The 19,911-nt window shown below is 39.9% G+C and overlaps 1 non-coding gene across 1 annotated transcript; it reads right to left on the bottom strand.

Moving 5' to 3' along the window:
* Positions 1-9,409: 9,409 nt before the first annotated feature.
* Positions 9,410-9,482, bottom strand: trnak-cuu. The gene has a single exon. It is a non-coding gene; the product is annotated as a tRNA-Lys (tRNA).
* Positions 9,483-19,911: the final 10,429 nt, after the last annotated feature.

Here is a 19,911-nt window from a genome sequence, read left to right on the forward strand (position 1 = left end):
TAGGAGCAGGACTAGGCCATCCAGTTCATCACATCTGCAGTGCCATTCAGTGAGATCATGGCTGATCTGATAATCTTCAACTGCATTGGCCTGTTCCCCATAATCCTTGATTCTCTTACTGATTAAACCTCTATCTATCTCAGCCTTGAATATACTTAATGAATGACCCAGTTCTGACAGCCCTCTCTCATAAAGAAGTCCACAGACTCACTAACTCTGAGAAGAAACTCCTCTGTTTTAAATGTGTGACCCCCAATTCTGAGATTATGCCCTGATCCCAAACTCTCCGACAAGGAGAAATATCCCTTTTGCATCCTCTTTATTAATTCCTCCAAGAATTTTGTATGTTTCAATAATCTCATCTCTCATTTTTTCTAAACTCCAATGAGTACCTCTCCTCATAAGACAGTCTCTGCATACCCATGATCAGCCAAGTAAACATTCTCTGGACTGCTTGAAATGCCAGTATAACTCATAAGGAGCCCAAAACTGTTCACAGTATTCCAGCTGTGACTTGTCAAGATCAACCTATTTTTGTATTCCATTCCTTTCAAAATAAATTTCAACATTTTATTTGCTTTCCTTATTACCTACTGAGCTTGTACACTAGCTTTTAGTGACCCATGGATGAAGACACCTTCTGTTCTGTAGCTTTCTGCAGTTTTTCTCCATTTAAAACATATTCAGCTCCTCTATTCTTCCTGCCAAATTGCATAACTTCACATTTTCCCATGTTATGTTCCATCTGCCAAGTTTTTGCCCATTTGCTTAACCTGTTTATATCCTTCTGCAGATGCTTTGTGTCATCCTCATCACTTGTTTCCCTACCTAATTTTTTTGTCATCTGCAAACATGGCTGTAGTACATTAATTTTTATAACCAAGACATCAACATACTGTCAATAATTATGGCCTTAGCATTGATGACTAGTTACAGGCTGCCATCCTGAAAATGCTTCTCTTATCACAGCCCTCTGCCTTCTATTAGCCAGTCCTCTATCCATGCTAATCATTGAGTCATAGAACTCCAACAATGTGCAAGCAGGCCACTCAGCCCATCAAGTCCACATAAACCTTCCAGAGAGCATTTCACCTAGACACACCCCTTACCACATCCCTGTAACCATGCATATCCCATGGATAATCCACCTAACCTGCACATCCCTAGACACTATGGGCAATTTAGCATGGCCAATCCACCTTTGTACATCTTTGGAGCATGGGAGGAAACCGGAGCACCTGGAGGAAACCCATGCAGACATGGGGAGAATGTGCAAACTTCACACAGACAGTCATCCGAGGATGGAATCAAACCTCCAACACCATGGGTTCTTATCTCATTAAGTAGCTTATTGTGTGATATCTTAACCAACGCTTTGTGAACATTCAAATATATTACATCCACTGCTCTCCTTTTACCTGTCTTGCTTACTACATCCTCAAAGAATTCTATTCAATTTATCAGATATGATTTTCTCTTTATGAACCATGCTGATTCTGATTGATTATGTTCTATATTTCTGAATGCTCTGCTATTATATACTTTATAATCGACCCCAACATTTTACCAATAACAGACATTAAAAACTGGCCTATAGATACCTTGTTTTTGTCTCCTTCCCTTTTTAAAATAAATATTACTTTGGCAGTTTTCTGATCGTCCGGGACTTTTCCAGAATCTAAGAATGTTTGTAAGATTACTACCATTGCAGCCATTATTTCTGTCGTTACTTCCTTTATTATTTGAGGTTGTATCCCATCAGGTCCAGGGAACATATCACACTTTAGCTCCCTAGCATTCTCACTTCTGTAATAGTTATTCTATTTACTTTCTCTCCTCTTTTAGCCCATTGATTAATTTTAGAATGCTGTAAGTGTCTTCTACTGTAAATATTGATGCAAAGTATTTATTCAACTCCTCTGCCATTTCCTGGATCTGCATTATCATTACTGCAGTCTCATTATCTAAGCGGCCAATATTCATTTTGGCTTTTCTCTTCCTCTTTATGTCTTTAAAGAAGCTCTTGCTGTCCTTATTACTTGCAAGTTTGCTGTCAAAGTTAATCTTCTCTTTCCCTCTTTTTCTTCATCTTTTGTTTGTCTTTAAAACACTGTCAATCCTCTATCTTACCATTAATCTTTGTCACATTTCATGCTTTTTCTCTTTCTATGCTGTCCTTAACTTCCAGCCTGTCAAAGACTTTCCTTCTTGCCATTTACCACACCCTGAATTTTTGTATTGTCTCTGAATCCCATGGTATGCCACTGGACACAGTCTTCCAGTCACAAAAACATCATCCTCTGCTTCCTGCTCCTGAGCCAGTTTTGAATCAATTTGCCGATAGTACATGGGCTCTTAGCTTCTAACTGAGCTGCTATGTCACATCTCGTCAAAAGCCTTACTGAAATCAATGTAAAGTACATCGACTGTATCAACTCATATACATATCTAGACACCTCCTCAAAAAATTCAGTCAAAACTGTTAGACAGGATCTCCCCCTGACTAAGCCATGCTGACTATTCTTCATTAATCCATGACTCTCCAAGTGGACAGTAATTCTCTCCCTCAGCCCAGTCGTTTCACCACCACTGAACTTAGACTCATAGTTTACTGTTTTATCCCTACTACCTTTCTGGAATAACGGTACAACGTTAGCTGTCCTCCAGTGCTGTGGCACCTCTCTGTGTCCAGAGAGGATTTGAAAATTAATGTCATATTCACTTTGAGTCAATGCTGCAAGTTCAAGCGTACTCCATAGAGCTAAGTATAAATGGAAACCTCTGTATTGTTCGAGGAACCTGCCATATGGTCAGATGTACCATCTTATGATTGAGGGACTAAATTAATGCCCTGCCTTTTCTCAGATAAATCTAAAAGAACTCATGGCACAACAAAAAGTTGTGCAACAGAATTAGTAATCAACTTTCCTCAATATCTATAACAGATTATTTGGTCATTCATGCCATTGCCATTTGCTTGCAAACTTGCGACACAAATTGGATTTCTCACATTCTGGTCACACCCTTCAAAATTACATCAATGACCATAAAGTGCTTTGGGAGTTATTTAAAGTTGCCATATACATAAATTCCTTCTGGATGGGTTTCAAGATTTAAGTAATAGAGGAGGTGGGGGATGGGGATTTGGCTCAATCAAACCTGAAGGGTCTTCTGAACCAAATGAACATTTTTTTCCAAAAACTCCCACATCTTCATGAGAAAAGTTCTTCCACTTAATATAATTGTGGAAACTGGCTCAAAGGAGTTACTGAGCCTGATAGTGGGTGTGAGTCAAGTTAACATCGTGAAAATATAGGCACCCAATGTGATTCATCAATCATGCCATTTCAATAGGGTGCACTCTAAATTAATCTCCCTCAGTGTTGACCTCAGAAACTCCCCCACATGAGTTTCCCATATAACAATTCCTGCTGCACAATATTCTATACCAATACATATTCATGAAAAACTGATGGAATAAAGGATATTAAAATATACCCTGAAGGATGCCACACTTGATTGTATTTTTCAGTAATTGTTTGATTTTCTTTTCAGAGTTCCTGATAGAAAGGCACACTTGTTAAATTGTACTGTAATAACTACATGACAGCTACACTGATTAAGCAAGTTTTATTCCACTATCATTCTATTTCCCAAACTCCATTTTGTGGAGGAGTTATTGCATTGAAAAATGTATAACACTGGAATCAGAATTTAAAGCACATCTTAACTTTTTGAATTATAATGTATTTACAATGTTTTTAGACAATTCTGACAGCTATTTTGGACACAGAGGTCACAAACAATGCCTTGTCTCAGAATGAAGCATTCAGTAATAAACCTGGGGATTACTGGCAGTGTAGGTACAGTTGTGGACTGGGACTTCAACTCACAAACATCTCAACAAGGAGACCACAACTTAACCAAACTAACATGCCAGAAGTGAGTTCCTTACAGTTGCAAAAAGGAGAAAAACTATCAATAAACTGTGCATTAAAAAGAAAACTCAAAGAGAGAAAACAGGCCTGTTTCATACAGGAAAATGTGTCTACATTCAGCCTAAGAACAGGTACCAAATCACTAAGTATCTGGAGCTGGGAGGTGCAACCAACATCTTTCTTCCCTTTCTGATTGGCTAACCTGGGTGTCATGGGTGCACAGCTGGTAGCATGAGTAAGTTATGACACTCGGGTCTGAGGCTTATGCATTGCTGTCTGAGTGCTCATGAGACAGAAGACTTGAATGTGAGGTATATCAAAGAGATCTTAGAATAGCATAGGAATTCATAGAATCATACAGTCCAGAAAAGACCCTTTAGCCCATCATGTCTACACCAACAAAAACTACTCTCAAACCTACATTAGTCCCACTTTTTCACACTTGGTCCATAGCTTTGAATGCTATGACATTTCAAGTGATCAACCAAGTACTTTTTAAAGTTACGAGGTTTCCTGCCTCAATTACCCTCCCAGGCGCTGCATTCCAGATTCCCACCTTCTGGGTGAAAAATAATTTCCTCAAATCCACTCTAAACCTTTTTCCCTGTCACCTTAAAATTATTCCCCCTTACCATTGATTTTTTTAATTAAGGGAAACAGCTTCTTCCTAACCACCTTGTCCATGCCCCTTATAATCCTATACACATTAATTATGGTCCCCCTCAGCCTTCTCTGCTCCAAAGAAAACAACCTGAGTTTATCCAATGTCTCTTCAGAGCTAAACTGCCCCAACCCAGGCAACATCCTCTGGTGCAATCATATCCTTCCTATATATATAAATACATAATATATATATGAAAATATATATAGGTGTCTCCAGTCACACAACATTCTATCACCAACATACCTGTCTCCTGCCACTAAGCCGATTTGATCCAACTTGCCACATTACCCAATTACATGTGCTTTGCTCTGATGAAGAGTCATCTAGACTCAAAACGTTAGCTTGCTTTCTGTCCATGGATGTTGCCTGACCCAATGTGATCTCCAGCATTTTTTAGTTTTCAGTTCAGATTCCAGCATCTGCAGTAATTTGCTCCTATATGTACTTTGACCTTCTTATCAGTCTCACATTTGGGACCATGTCAAAGGCTTTGCCAAAATCCATATAAACTACATCAACTGTGCTACCCTCATCTACACACCTGAACACCACCTAAAAAAATTATATCACATTTGTTAGGCATGACCTACCTCTGATAAAACCATGCTGACTATCCTGGAGAGTAATTCTCTCCTTCGGAATTTTCTCCAATAGTTTCCCTACCACTGGAACAGGAATAGGCCATGTGGCCTATCGAGCCTGCATTACCATTCAAACAGATCATGGCTGATCATTTACCTCTGAGTCATTTTCCCCATTGTCCCAATATCCTTTGATGTCATTGGCACACAGTCCTTATTATTGGAGATGCTAATAATTGAAAGCTGGTGACTGGTGAATTGAGCACTGTGGGAGTTGGTGAGTTATGGTTGTTGAGTATGTACATTGCACATTCATGTGAGGTCACTGGAATTCTTGCAACAGCGCATCCAGTTACCGGTGGTGTGGCTCCTGGTATTGATCTTCTTGGCTTTACTCCTCACTATTCTATGTGTGGTGGAACCAACCAGAGCCAGCTAATAGCCACGGTAAAGTGCTACCACTGTTCCTTCTCTATTAGTAGGTTTAATGACCTGTTGGTCAGCAGAGGAAAGGATGAATGATTAGACAGTCTTAACAAGAATGAGCACTTGCCTTAATGACAAGATGTAGTCCATTGCATGATGACTCAAGACTGGGTGATATCATCAGGTTGTTTAGAGATTAATGCAGTATCCAACATTAACACTTTCAGTAGTTTTACCTTATACAACACTAACCACCTGCAAATATAGGACATTTCTTTCATGTTCAACCTCTTCCACCAAGATCTCTGCTGCAACATCTGAAAACCATGGAGCCCACTCACTCCCATTTGTGGCTTATTCACAGTTTGCCAGTTCAAATTCACCTTTGGCATGACTGCCAGCACCTATTCCAACCACAATGATCACCGCCTATAAGTGTCACAGGCTAGCTTTAAGCTGTGGTTTAACTGATACTAATACATTATGATTCTGGGCCCTCTTGTTGGCTTTTATGCAAGGTAAAGCATAGATTAGCAATGGCTGCACACAGTAATCATTCAAAAGGAAAGGCAGGATGAAGTTGGCATATTGCCTGCATTACACTAAACAAGTAATGTTTAATTGCATGTTGCAATCTTGCACTCATTTTATTGGACTATCAAGGACTATTTCGGGGATATTTAGCCTCCAGCGTGTTTGGCCGAAGTTAAAGTTATAACAGAAGCTCTGATTAAAATTACAGATGTGTTTTCTTGCAGAGCACCTGCAGAACACTCCGCTTTAAAATTCTCATCAGCAGATTCAAATAGACAGGATGTTTTGCACTCTTAAGTCAGGCACCACTTCATTGAGCCAAATTAAAGGTGCAGAAATTTGCATAGCAATGCAAATAATGAGAATCAAGAGCATAATTACATTTTCATTTTTTTTGCTACTTAAAAAGATTATGCTTTCTCTTGTTCTGATAATGATGTTATGTAATTATCTACTGATATTGAAATCTTGGTTCCTGTGATAATGTAAGAAGAATATTGAAATATTGTTATATTCCCAAATTAACTGGAGGTTATATGGTTCTTTAAGGTAACAAAATACCACAAGGTGCTTTACAATCACAAACATTTAGAATAGGATAAGCTCTAATGGTGATTGATTGATTGATTTGATTTATTGTCACATGTACCTAAGCACAGTTAAAAGCTTAGTTTACAGCAGTACAGACAGATCATAGTATGCAAGGACATACAGATCATAGGGTGAAAAAATTCCTGGACAGAGTAAGGCATACAGGTTATACCACACAGGACGTGCGCTAGACAAGATCAAGATTAACAAGATCAGCATTACTTCAAGTTAGAGTGTCCATTCATCAGTCTAATAATGGTAGGGAAGAAGCTGTTCTTGTTTCAAAAGACTGGAATCAGATAGAAATTAAAACGAAGTGAAAGGAAACTTTGGGAGAAATGATTAACAGTTTGGTCAGGGATATAATTTTTTTTTAAGTGATAAAGGGCAAGAGAAAGGCAAAAAGACAAAGAGGCTTGGGGAGGCAATTCATGAGTTTCAGGTTTGGATAGATGAGCGTCTGGCCTCAATTAATTGGCAGTGAAGTGTGAAATTCACAAGAGGTTACAAGTAGAGGAACACAATGTGTACGGAGTTTATTATAACTGGAGGAGTGATAAGGAAGGGTAAGGCCAAGGAGGCATTTGAACATGAGAATGGGAATTTAGATTTAAGGTATTGGTGGGCTAGAAGCCAAGAGGGTCAAACAATTTAGGGGAAGTGAGATGACCAATTCTTGGTAAAAATTAGACTGTGGACAGCAGAGTATTGAATGAGTTAACATTCATGGAGGTTGAGGATTAGAAGTCAGATAGGAAAGTATTTCAATAGCCTAGCCTTTGCAAATGAAGTGCTAGAGAAGATTAAGATTGGGAATTTCCTTGAGGCTTCTTATGTTCTGCCGCCATAATTTTGCTGGAAGTTCAGCAGAAGCAATCATTCAACTTATGATGGTGGAGCACAAGCCCTCTCCCCACTCCTGATTTACTAGCAGTGTTTAATAGAAGGAAAAAGAATACCATGGTGATTTGGTGTTGGGAAAAAAACAAAATTGTTCAGTTGTGTGTGATAACACTTCTGGATACAAAAGCAAAAATGCAGATCTCGGGGTGGAGCTGCAGAACTGTCTGTCCCATGCTGAGACTAGACTATTCCATGATAGTGGCTCTATTTTTGTATTCAATAATAAATAGTGTTTCTTTCCAGTCAATTTCCTGAGTTAATACATCGGTGATGAGAGAAAAGCAAAGTATCGGACAGCCTTCCATATCAACAAACTTGGTAAGATGGAAACATATTAAAATTTCAGAGGTGGAGAGATAATCCCTATAAGGCCCATTGGGAATCATTAATTAATCTCCTTGTGGATCTCGCTGAATAGGAGTTCCCTTGGAAACAGGCAATGGCTGGAACTCATCACCAGAATCCTTTATAAAGCAGAACTGTCAGTCCAGGGCAGGGAATAGCCTTTGTATGCAACAAGTAGTAGCTATATTTCGGTGTTAAACAATGAACAATGTTCATTGCCACTCAGGCTTGCTGATTTATTACTAATGGGATTTGAAGAAACTCCTAACTTGGAAAGAAACATAAAGCACACCCAGAGTTGGGGCCTGCAGAACTGTCTGTGCTGGGCTGGGACTAACCTATGTACACCACATGTAGTGGCTTTGGTGTTCAACAATAAACAATGTTCCTTTCTAATCTGCTTTCCTGAGTTATTACAGAGGTAATCAAAGACAAATTGATTTTTTTAATGGAGAGAAACAAGAAAGTGGGTGAATTCAGATGTCCAAATAGACATATCACTCAAAGGTCATAGACATATACAAAAAGAAATCACAAAGAGCTAATTAAATATTAGCTTTCATCTCAAGGTCAATTTTAGTAAAGCCTTGATTAGACCCCATTTAGAATATTGTCTTCAATTTTGGATACCACACAAGGAGGCTATATTAGATTTTGCAGACAGACAAGAATGTCCTACAATCTTTGTAGTACTGTAATCCAAGGTGATTAAATATGTTAGATAGGCTACATTTATAGGTGCTTGATTGCATCTCTCAGCATTTTCCCACTGGGCTACAACTACAATTGCTGTGAAGTACAGCGATTCTCATTAAGGAGACATATGCACACATATATAACCTACAAACAGCAATGAGGCAAGTGACAAATTAATCTGTTACTGGTTGATGGAGGAATGTTTGTCATGAGTCTGGAATTATCACTGTAATATCTTTAATGTTTAACTCAATGTATTGAGACTATTTCTACTGGGGTAGAGAAATCTGAGCAAACATTTTATAAAGCATTTAAAATTATAGAAACGTTTAATAATAACTGCTAGTTGGAAAGTGAATGATGAGGAAAAGGATCAATTTTTAAATTCTCATTCAGATCTTAGAATCCCTACAGTGTTGTAACAGGGTTTTTGGCCCAACAAGTCCACACTGACCCCCAGAGTATCCCATCCAAACCCACCTCCCTATAACCCACCTAATCCACACATCCCTGAACACTAGGGGCAATTTAGCATGGTCAATCCACCTAGCCTGCATATCTTTGAACTATGGGAAGAAACCAGAGCACCTGGAGAAAACCCACACAGACACAGTGAGAATGTGCAAACTCCACATAGACATTTGCCTGAGGTTGGAATTGAACCTGGGTTCCTGGCATTGTGAGGTAGCACTACTGAGCTACTGTGCCACTGTGCCACCCCAAACTGAAGATGCCCAGCATGGGGCTTGAACACATGACCCTGAGATTAAGAGTCTCATGCTCTACCAGCTGAGCTAGCCGGGCTTCAGTGGAAGAAGAATGTTTATGAGAAATGTCTCAATGCAGAGGACTGTTGAGGAATGAAATGTTTAGTCACAGGACATGGTAGAGGCATAGACTATTGTTATTTTTATGAGCAAAGCAGTATTGAGATTTGAAGCAGAGAAGATACAAGATTGTAAAGCAATCACGGGGCAGTGGGATTTGTTTGGAATTGCTCAAGCAAAGCATAGTCATGATTAGCTGAATGCTTCCATCTGTTCTGTAAATATCAATGGTTCCATCTGAACCACAGAAAAAACCACGATTTGGTTCAATACTTTATCCATAGGAGCATTCTGCAGCATCTCGTTGAAATGTCAAACTTTCATTCCAGTCTCAGATTAGAATCCTGTGAGGAAGTGTTGCTTACTGAGCTAAATGATTGAGTGAATTGTAACAAAGCCTGAAATAAACTTTGCTTATTTTGGGAACTTGAGACAAACGAAATGCCATTTGAGCCTACTCTGTCATTCTGTTAGCTTATGTCTTATCTGTACACCAGCTGCACTCACCCACCTTAGTTCCATAACCATGAATTTCTTATTCCTAACTTAGACATCCATTCTTATTGTCTTCCGTCCTGGTTTCAGTCTTGACATTCACTTCAGCTGTGAAAATAATGACAAATTATTTGACTGTGGACAATTCAAATAAGTAAGAATGTATGGAAAGAACATAAATAGAGGAGGCCTTGCGTAGTGATAATGTCACTAGACTAGAAGCCAGGCTCATCATCCGGGGATAACAAGGTGTAGAGCTGGATGAACACAGCAGGCCAAGCAGCATCAGAGGAGGTGGAAGGCTGATGTTTCGGGCCTGGACCGGGTCTAGGCCCGAAACGTCAGCCTTCCTGCTCCTCTGATGCTGCTTGGCCTGTTGTGTTCATCCAGCTCTAAACCTTGTTATCTCAGATTCTCCAGCATCTGCAATTCCTACTATCTCATCATCCGGGGATATGGGTTTGAATTCTGCCATGGTAGGTAGTAACCTTTAAATAAAATGAATCATTATTGTAAAAACCATCCCATCTGATTTCCTAATGTCTTTTAGTGAGAGAGATCAGTCAAGGCTATCTAGTGTGACCTACATATAATTCCAGACCCACAGCAATGTAGTTAAATCTGAACTGTCTTCTGAGCAATTAGGGATGGGCAATTAACACTGGCCTAGCAAGCAATCCCCACACCTCACAAATGAATTTTAAAAATTGTTTGACTTCAAATATTTTCAGATACAATTAGGATATGGTTATGTCAGAAAGGATATCAGGTTAAGCTGCATGGTATGGACAAACTGGTCTGCTCAAACACGACGGACAGAATTTTCCCATTTTTCAGTTAAGTGCTTTGTCGAGTGAGATTCATAGGGCTGAATCACACCAGGAATCGACATTTTTGTTGGGTTTCATAGAGAGCTTTTCTTCACAAGGCCAAACAAGGTTTCTCATGCAATCATTTATTAACTAAGCACTGTACCCCAATGGCACCTTGCTTGCTGGATACAATCCCAACTCTACCACTTGCTGTGGCCATCACAACTCATTACTGCTGGGTATTGAGATTCCTTGTGCCAACATCATATTTTTAGATGATATGAAGTTAAATACAGTGATGTGCAAACAGACTTGAGGCTTCGGGTGCATAGATCTTTAAAATACCATGAACAGGTAGATAAAATAATCAAGAAGGTTAATGGAATGCTGCCCTTTTTATCTACACGACTCGAGTATAAGGATGCAGAAATTATACAAAACCCTTGTTAGACCTCAATTAGAATAATATAGATTCACACAGTAAAATGAGCAGATCTAGGCACCACACGTTAGACAGGATATACTGGCTTTGGAGGGAGTACAATGTCAGTTTGCAAGAATGATACCTGGAGTTCAGACATTAAGTTATGAGGAGGGATAATACAAATTAGGCCTGTTTTCCCTAGAATTTAGAAGATTAAGGGGTGACCTGATCAAAGTCTTCAAAATATGAACAGGAAAAGACAGGGTAGATAAAGACAAACTATTTCCACTGGTTGGAGATTCTAGAACTAGGGAGCATTGTCTAAAAATTAGGACTTAAAAATTCAAGAGAGATGTTAGGAAGCACTTCTGTACACACAGGATCGTAGATGTTTGGAACTCTCTTCCATAAACAACGGTTGATGCTAGGTCAGTTGTTATTTTTAAATCTAAAATAGATAAATTTTTGTTAAGCAAAGATATTAAGGGATATGGGCTTCATATTAAGCTATATGAAATTAAGCTACAGATCAGCCATGATCTCATTGAATGGCGGAACAGGCTCAACGGCCTACTCTTGTTCCTATGTTACTATTTAAAAAATCACTGTACACCTGGTCAAGTGTTACAGTCTGGGGCTGCTATGCATGTTTTGTTACATTGGCCCTGTCCGTGGCAGATTAGGGAATTTCAGACAGATGTAGCAACTTTAAACTGGGCATCCATGAGGCACTGTGGGCCATCTCAGCAGCAGAATCATACTCCAATACAATCTGCAACCATGTGGCCTGGCATATCCCCACTCTGCAAATACTACAAGCCAAGGGATCAGCCTTGTTCAATGAAGATTACAGGAGGGCATGTCAAGAGCAGGAATAGGCATATCTAAAAAAGAAATGTCCACCTGGTGAAGTTACACAACAGAACCACTTGCATGCCAAACAGCATTAGCAGCAAGTGATGGACAGGGCTAAGCAATTCCACAACCATCAGATCAGATCTAAGATATGCAGTCCTACCACATGTGGTTGGGAATGGTGGTGGTCAAGTAAACAATTACTGGAGGAAAATATTGCTGTCCTCAATGATCGGAAAACCCAGCATATCAGTATAAAAGATAAAGTTGAAGTATTTACAACAATCTTCAACAGAAGGATTGAATAGAAGATCCATCTTCCAGAAGCTCCCACCATCACAGATATCTGCCTTCAGACAATTGAATAAACTCCACATGATATCAAGTAATGACTGAAGACATTGCATACTGCAAACACTGTGGACCCTAACAACTTTCCAACATTACTACTGAAGACATGCTCCAAACCTTACTGCACCTCTAACCAAGTTGTTCCAGTACAGCTCCAATTTGGGCATCTACTGGACAATGTGGAAAATTGCTCAGGTATGTTCTGTACACAAAAATAAGGATAAAGCCAAACCTATCAATTATGCCCCATCAGTCTACTTTCAATCACCAGTAATGCATTGGAAAGGGTCATCAACAGTGCTATTAAAGTGTATTTGCTTAGCAATAACTTACTCACTGGTACCTATTTTGCATTCTGCCAGGGCCACTCAGCTCCTGACCCCATCATAGCCTTGATCCAGATGTGGATGCAGCAGCTGAATTCCTGAGGTGAGGTAAGAGTGATTGCCCTTGACATCAAGACCACATTGAACAAAGTATGGCAGCAAGGAGCCCAAGCAAACATAGAGGGAATTGGGAAAAATTCTTCACTGACCGGGGTCATACCTGGCACATACAAAGATGGTTGTGGTTGTTGGATGTCCGTCATCTCAGCTCCAGGATATTTCAGCAGAGGTTACTCAGGGTGGTGTACTAGGCCTAACCACCTTCAGCTGCTTCATCAACGATCTCCCCTCCATCATAAAGTCAGAACTGGAAATGTTTGCCAATCATTGTATAATGTTCAGCAACATTTGCAAGTCCTCAGATGCTGAAGTAGTCTGAGTCCAAATACAGTAAGATCTGGACAATATCAAAGCTTAGGCTGACAATTAAGTGTAATATTCATACTTCACAAGTGCCAAACAATGACAATCTCCAACAAGCCAGAATCAAAATGGCATTAGCATTGCTAAATCCCCTATTATCAATATCCTGAAGGTTATAATTGACAAGGAACTGAACTGAATCAGCTATATAAATGCCAAGCTGAGGCCTTGTGGTGCAATGGTAGTGTCTCTACCTTTGAGTCAGGAGGCCCAGGTACAAGTGTCACTTGCTCCAGAGGTTAATAATATCTCTAAACAGGTTAATTAGAATGTATCTATAGATATTATGGCTAGAAGCATATTTTGGAGGCAAGTAAGTCACATGTTGATATCCCAAATCCAAATCCCCAAGTCAAGCCACCATCCAGGGCAAAGCAACCTGCTTGATTGGCAACATGTTGGCTTCCAAAAGCACTCAGTAGCAGCAGTATGTAATAGGTGCAAGTTACACAACTCACCAAGGCTCCTTCAACAGCACCTTCCAAACCCAGATCATTGCTATCTAGAAGGACAAGGCAGCAAAAACAAGGGAACACTATCACTTGCTAATTCCCCTCCGAACCATTCACTATCCTGACCTGGAACTTCATTTCCATTCCTTCATTAAAAATCCTTAAACAGCCAGCACAGCATTGCAGATGATCCTAAACCAAATGGACTTGCATGGATTTAAGAAAGCAGCTCTCCACCATCTTCTCCAGGGCAATTAAGGGTGAGTAATAAATTCTGGCACAGCCAGCAATACTCATATTCCATGAGTGAATAATAATTTAAAAAATAGCAAATATAACACTTCTAATTGAAAAGAGAGGAGGCAAAAAAAAAAACATTTGGCCAGTTACTTTGGTGTTAGAATCGATCACAAAAGCTGGGCTTTGAAATGTTATTGATAATATGAGAAGAGTTAAACATAAAAGTAAGGATAAGAGCGAAGGGCTACAGAAGCTGGAGATATAAAATAAAACTGTAAGTGCTAGAGAAAATCAGCAGATCTGGTAGCATATGTGGAGAGAGAGAGAGCTGAGCTCAGACTGATTTGACACAATCAGTCATTTAAAGCGTGAATCGATACTGCATCTTAAGGATTTTGTAACGCCATTATCGATCATCCATGTAGATTCAAAAAAGGTTTTCACTGAAACTGAATGAAATGGTATAGTTAGCCAGTTTGGCATAGCTCCCATGCATGTGCCTTAAAAGAGATGGCAACTACGTGTATTCCTTGATCCAAGGTACCTCAACCTTGTACTTAAAACATGTCCACATAAAATATTGATATTGAAAGAATTAGCTCCTAAATTTTTCACAGTAAATTTCTTTTCTAAGTCATATGCAAAGCATGTGTATTCTGATCTGTCCGTTTAGCAGGAGGAACTCAGGAGCTCATGATATTTCCAACAGTTATCAGTCGGACTCTTAACAAACACCTATGACCTATTCCAGCAGCACATAGATAGGATTATTGAGAATGTGTTTATATAATGAATGATATTGTGATCATGGTTAAGACAAAGCAGGGCATGAGTACAATCTTCAGTAAAGAAACCCTGCCAAGGGAAAATGCACAACCGTCATGTTTTCAAGCAAGCTTATTTATTGGGACTGACAAATAATTGCCTTCGGAAAGTCTCTACTGAAGAGTTTTTTCATTGTTAGCAGTGCACAAAATTAGATAGAAACAATGCAGTTGAAACAGACAGTGTTGGTGTTTATCAAACACCTCAGGAGCTGTCTTAATCCTATGTGCTTGCCAACACACCGCAGCTATTTTATTAGGTTCCTTTTATTAAAGCACTGGGGTGTATGTGTGCATTTCAGAGAAGTAAACAGCAGTTGTATTGACTACAGAATTATTCAGCATTTAAAGTAGTTTCATTAAGACCAAACGAAAGCTGTCAGTGACAATATTGGAACATAAACCTTTTCTCAGTACCCCAGAGCACTCAGATGAAATAATACAAAATAATCTATATTTGCCTAACTATTACTACCTGACCTATAACCTAAAAACCAAAGTCATGAACCAGCTTAAATCTATGACTTTTAGTCAAGTTTAGTACTTGCATTTCTGGACACTATTTTAGAGATTTTGGGAGTTTATATAGCCTCCTCTACCTCACAGTCAGACAGAACCAATACATTATGGTCATGTTGGAGCTGATTACAGGCCATTCACATGGTGTAGAGGCAGTCTAGAGCAACCCGATGTTTTGTCAGAGCCTGGCCCATTTCAACCAGGGAAAAGAAAGACTAAGAAGGTTGCTCTGGGCTCTTATTTCTGGATGGTCAGGCTGCTGGAAACCAGAAGGCCATCATACCTGAAGATCCACTTGGTCATTGTCCATTAAACATGGCCCTCAACATTTTAAGCTCTTCCTCATGTGGCTGGGCATTATGTCAGAATGGCCCCTTCATGTTGCAGAACAAAATAGTGATGGAAGAACAAGAAAGCTGTAACAATAAAAAGCTCATAAACTATAAACTTCTTGAACTCCTTCCTCAAATTTCTTAGCATTCTGCACGTAGAACTCCTGACATATTCTCTGTCCATTTATTATTCAAAATGCTTAACATTTGTGCAAACTGTGAAAACTCCAGCTTCAACAATTTTGTTTTCCAGTACTTTAATAAAGGTACATAACATAATTTATGAAGGAAGGCTGGCAATTTAATTCAGTTTCAGTTGAGACAAGTTCAATAAATCAATCCATGAATTAAGCAGAAACTGAGCCTTGTTTCACATATGTATCTTCACACCAAACAATATTTTCTGGTTTATTTTACCTTATTTATGGTTCCTCTGAGATTCAAGAATTGTCAATCATGGAGCAGCTGGTCAACTCTATGAAAATTATTAGCAGCTAGGAGATGCCTTCTCCTGCATGGAGCTAACCAACTCAGGAGTACCGAATGTGGGCTTGCCACACTGAACTTGTATTTGTTTGCTGGCAGTAACACAGACTAACTCTGTTCAGTAATGCCTGACAACGAACTTCAGGCAAAAGAGAAAACAGTTTGGATGTGTCATCTGTAATTGTCCATCCTTGTGAATGAATCCAGTTTACTAATTAGGTATCATCTCCATAATGTAATGTAACCTGTATGCCTCGGTCTGTCTAAGCACTCAATGATCTATATGTCCTTGTTTGCTATGATCTGCCTGTACTGCTCACAGAACAAAGCTTTTCACTGTACTTAGGTACATGTGACTATAATAAATCAATAAATCCAATCAAATCATGTCCCCTGTTGATACAAAGAATTCTAATTTACGTTTTGAATCAGCTCTTAATGTTTTGAAGAGCCTTCAAAAACCACTTTTAAAGATGCTTGCTGTTGCCTGACAAGTCTTCTTCAATTTAAAAATCCCTTAGCAGGATCCTATTTACTGGATAGGTAAGCCAAGGTGCCAGGTTGTTTGCTTAAAGCCTTACTTGCAGAAAGAAGGAAATTATGTGCAATGCCTTCCAAATTAAAGCAAGTTTTATTTGACACACAACAGACATGATCCCAGAGATAGCAAGAACCGCAGATGCTGGAGTCAGAGATAACACAGTGTGGAGCAGGAGGAACACAGCAGGCCAGGCAGCATCGGAGGGACAGGTTTGCTGACATTTCAGGTCGGGATTTCTGAAGAAGGGTCCCGACCCAAAATGTCAACTTTCCTGCTCCTCTGATGCTGCCTGGCCTGCAGTGTTCCTTCAGCTCCACACTGTGTTATCTTAGACATGATCCCAGGTTCCATTGGGTAGGACTTTGCCCTTTGGGTCAGGACCCTAATTTCATGGTCCAGTGGTCGTCATAACCCCATGTTGCAAAACAGTTAACTGGCAGTGAATTTTCATGAATTGAACAATTAATGACTATAGACAGCTTACATTCGAAGCAATTAATGTCTAAGGATATGGGGTGGCCGGTTAGGTCTGGGATAAGGAGAAACTTCGCAACTGAAAGAGTGATTCTCCACCACAGAAAGCAGTTGAGTTTCAAGAAGGAGTTAGTAAAGGTCTTATAGCGAAAGGGATCAAAGGGTATAGGGACAAAGTAGGAACAAGGTACTGAGCTGGATAATTTGCCGTGAATGTGCAGGCTCTGAGTGCCAAATGGTCTAGTCCTGCTCATACTTTCTCATATGTTTCAATCAAGGACAGTGGGCAGGTTCTCTGAGCTGAGAAACCAACAGAACAATGTGGTCTGCATATGACAGAAAGAGAGAATACGCCTCGATCTTGAGAAACCCTATCTGCATATTTTGATGCAGAAAATTAAAAATGTCCTCAGCATCACTGTGGAGGAATGTACCTCAAGGTTTGACTTGGAACTATGGACTCTTGGTCTACAGATGGGAGGCTGAATCCAGAAAGTTGATCTAGTCCCCAACACCTCGACAGTGCTTGCAAGTTGACTGAAAAAATTCTAGTCAAATTCAGACAATTGGCCTTAAATACCACAATGGGCTACATATAACTTGGAGGCAGCTAGCCCTTCTGACACACACTCTCCCTCCGTGAACATGATCCACGGGCAGCATGGTACTAGCAAACTGGCACACCAGCCAGATGCATAAACCTCTGCCCACCTCCCCCTGTATGGGGATGGAAATCCTACCAATGGTCAGTCACATTTAGTGGCTAAGTGCTTTGGCCTGATTATGCATACTACAGGGAATTATGGCAACTACTCTTCATTATAAAACTAGAATCTCACTCAGCTCTTCACGTTTGAAGCCTAAGAAGTGAATGGTGGGGCATCCTGGCCATTCCTCATGCTGTCTCCACCTAAAACCCACTTGCTGACTGTAACCCAGGTGAGGAAACTCAAGCAGAATTTTCTCTTCCAATCTTGACAGACTTTAGGGCGCATTAGGGTGCCTAGTACCATGCCAACTAAGCAAAGGATTGCCAGCAAACATTTTGGTGTGTAATTCCATATTTCAGTAAGCAGTTGATCTATTAGGGAGTCCTTTTGTTCATGCAACTGCACCGTCATTAGTAAATTATATCATTTGATGGAATAAGGTAAACTTAATGGCTTAACAGCAGGGAATGAGACAGCTGACCTTTTCTTATTAGTTATTTTTCCCTAGTGAGAACAGGTAAATTATTAAGAGCATTTAGTCAAATGTCTGGGGTCAAGGATTAAAACCATTATATCTCAATGGGCTAATCCATCAAAATTATAGAAAATATTGGAGGCTTTAAACACATTGTTGAGCAAGAAAATCTTGATTCAGAATTGTAACATGACAAATAAGATTGAGTATGAAGTGGAGTGCTCAGGATGCTAAGTGGAATAGAAAAGATTGACGCTAAGCAGCATTTTAAATTAAATTAAGCTTGACTACATATTTTCAGGTCTGAATTATATAATTAGTATCGCTGTTTGGCAGTGTTTCCTAGAAGTCAAGGTTGACTTCTCTCGAGCAAGCTGAATCTTCAGATGACGGAGGAGCCTGATGCCAAAGAACCAACTCCATTATACATTCCAATTGCCTGAAAACTGCATCCCTCAGTAAAATCTCTTCTCACACAACTCCACTGGCCAATGCACGTAGGATGGCCAAAAGTGATGGCATAAGGATACAGTTAAGGTCACACTAAAGCACAGACACATTGACTGGGATGAGAGAACTGCTGACAAATGGGCATGACACTTCCTTACCATCCCAAGCCTCTTCGAGGCTCAGCAACTTGACCATGAGGTGGAACAGTGGCAACAGAGGAAGGAGAAGGAAATCAATCCAGATTTGCAAATTCTATTTCCATACACAGTATGCCCCCCATACAGTAAATGTGCACATCCAAAAACAGGCTGCTTATTCAGTACCACTCCTTTCTCTTGGAAACAGATATTACATATCACCTAATCAAGAGCTTACATTACTGTTTCTGCAGCAACATACCTCAGGCACCATCAGTGTAATCTCTCCTTATGAGAAATTGATATTGTTATTCAACCTGGATTTGTAATTCCACATGTGCCGCTCCTTCACTCTATTGACAGATGGACTGATCTCACTTCATTGAGAACAAAGAACAAAGAACATAGAACAAAGAAAATTACAGCACAGGAACAGGCCCTTCAGCCCTCCAAGCCTGCGCCAACATGCTGCCCATTACAACTAAAACCCCCTACCCTTCAGGGGACCGTATCCCTCTATTCCCATCCTATTCATGTATTTGTCAAGACGCACTTTAAAAGTCACTACCATATCTGCTTTCACTACCTCCCCCGACAGCGAGTTCCAGGCACCCACCACCCTCTGTGTAAAAAACTTGTCTCGTACATCACCTTTAAACCTTACTCCTTACAGCTTAAACCTTTGGCCCCTAGTAACTGACTCTTCCACCCTGGGAAAAAGTTTCTACTGTCACTCTGTTCATGCCCTTCATAATCTTGTAGACCATTATCAGGTTGCCCCTCAACCTCTGTCATTCCAGTGAGAACAACCCGAGTTTCTCCAACTACTCCTCATAGCTAATGCCCTCCATACCAGGCAATATCCTGGTAAATCTTTTCAGTACCCTCTCCAAAGCCACCACATCCTTCTGGTAGTGTGCCAACCAGAATTGAATACAATATTCCAAATGCGGCCTGACTAAGGTTCTATAAAGCTGCAACATTACCTGCCAATTTTTAAACTCAATGCCCCAGCCAAAG

Source organism: Rhincodon typus, chromosome 4, assembly GCF_021869965.1.
Source record: "Rhincodon typus isolate 14 chromosome 4, sRhiTyp1.1, whole genome shotgun sequence".
In the NCBI taxonomy this organism is placed as follows: domain Eukaryota; kingdom Metazoa; phylum Chordata; class Chondrichthyes; order Orectolobiformes; family Rhincodontidae; genus Rhincodon; species Rhincodon typus.